The following is a 2230-nucleotide window of genomic DNA, read 5'->3' as shown; positions in this document are numbered from 1 at the left end:
CGTTAAATGCATAAGAGAATAATAATTTTTGAATCCTTTAGAGCCTATTGAAAATATAACTAATAATTAATCAAATACAAAAATTAATAATAAATAACATATATGATTCATAATATCAAGGAATTCTTTTTCTTGACAACTTCAATTTCTCAATTCAAGTATTTTCCAAATTACTTAAATATTAATGATTTGAGACTAAAATAAAACTAATGACCAATTGTATTTATAGATTTTTTTGAAGGGTATTATTAGAATTTATGTTCTATGTACTTCAAGCACCATAAATATTTTATCTTCTAGGTATTAAATTTGAAAAATGCGTACACAAAATTTATGTATATGTACGTATTTACTAACATTCTATGTACAATGTACTTACATTACTTTTTGAGCTTCTGTATACATGTATAACATTTATTATATATATATAATAAATTTTGAAATTCTATATGTAAACATATTAATTTTGACTACGCCCATTATTTTTTGTTTAATTTACAACTCATATTACATAAGTCTTGGCCAAAAAAATAATCATGTAACAAGATGACGCAAATCATTAACATATAACTCTTCCTAAAATTAATAAATATTCATTTACCCATAAATTAGTAAATTATTTATTTATCGATAAATAAATAACCTCACTAAAATAATATTTTTTAGTGCCAATAATATTATTTTATAGAAGTTTTATGTAGTATCCCTAGCATTAATAATTTAACAAGAAGATTGAAGTCTTATTTACACAATAAATCAGCTGTAAACATACTTTAATGTTGAGATCTCAGGTTTATCACGAACAAAAAAGAAGTAATCTGCGAAGAAACATAATTCAGAGTAGGGCCGGCAATATATGGGTCACGACACGACGACACGACTCGAAAACGACACGAATTTTACGGGTTAGGGTTGAGAAAAAAGAGGTTCGGGTCAGAATTGGGTCGACCTGAAATTGACACGAAAAATACGGGTCAATTTCGGGTTGGACCCGCCTAACCCGAACACGACACGAAACTCGTAAAAAACTAAAAAATACATATATTTTTCATTTCATATTTTAAATTTTATTATGAACTTGTGATATCATGATAGTTGTACTCAAAATCTTATACTATTATTTGCTTAATTTCAATGGATGTTATTGTAATTTAGTGTGTTATGAATTTTAAGTTATTTTTAATATGTAAAAAACTAAATAAAAGTATACAATTTTCGTATCAATTTCGGGTTCACGGGTCAATTTCGTGTCACGAGTCATTTTCGGGTCGTGTCGTGTCAATTCGTAAAGTGGTCGTGTCGTGTTCGTGTTGCGATTTTTAAAAAATTTCGTGTCACGGGTCGTGTTTAGGTTGACTGCAAATTTAAAAAGAAACGATCAAAACACGACACAAACATGACACGTGACACGAATTGCCATCCCTAATTCAGAGACATCGAGAAAGAAACGTTAACATCAAAGTAGTGACTAGTGATATGTTCCAAAACCAATATAAGATATATCATGCAATTCAAATTATTGCACCAAAAGCAAAAACCCAATTCATATTAACAACCAAAGAACAAATAATTTGTGCAAAAAATGATAGTATATGTATTTGTAATTTTTATTGTTTTTATTTACTATTTTTTTTAAAAAATCAACTATTTTGGAGTAGATAAAAGAGTTTGACAGGGTACCAAAATCTATAATTAACATTAGCTAGTGAGAGACATGGGCCCCAACAAAGGTTGCTTAAAGGGTGCCAGTTTACATAGTTTTCAAATGTCAGTCACATGATAAACAAGCACAAGCGGATCTTTTTGTCTCCATGGAATTTCCACGAAAATGTTGAAATTTCTTTACCAGTGGGAAAAAGATAATTGGAAATTTAAATAGTTCAAAATTTTGATGTGATTGACGCTGAAATCTCAAAATTTTTCAAATTTTCTTTTCTCCCTGTTTAAGAGATTATTTTTATTCTTATAATTATATAGTATAGCTTATCAAGATTTTGGCGCAAAAAAGATGTTTATATTCATTGGCTACCAAAAGTCGGGGGTATGCTATGTGTCCAAAAGGTGGGACTAACAAATTTGCTTGCCAACCCATATCTATCAAAGACAACATGTGTCACATGGCTGCAAAGTGGGAAAAAAAAAAAGAAAAAAGAAAAACCATCATTTTTTTTTTCTTTTTAGTTTTGTTATAGTTTTTCTCACATCAAGAAGGGGGGAAAAAGAAACCATA

The sequence above is a fragment of the Morus notabilis genome, unplaced genomic scaffold (genome assembly GCF_000414095.1).
Source record: "Morus notabilis unplaced genomic scaffold, ASM41409v2 Scaffold186, whole genome shotgun sequence".
Classification (NCBI taxonomy): Eukaryota; Viridiplantae; Streptophyta; class Magnoliopsida; order Rosales; family Moraceae; genus Morus; species Morus notabilis.
Note: the sequence above shows the minus strand (reverse complement) of the source record.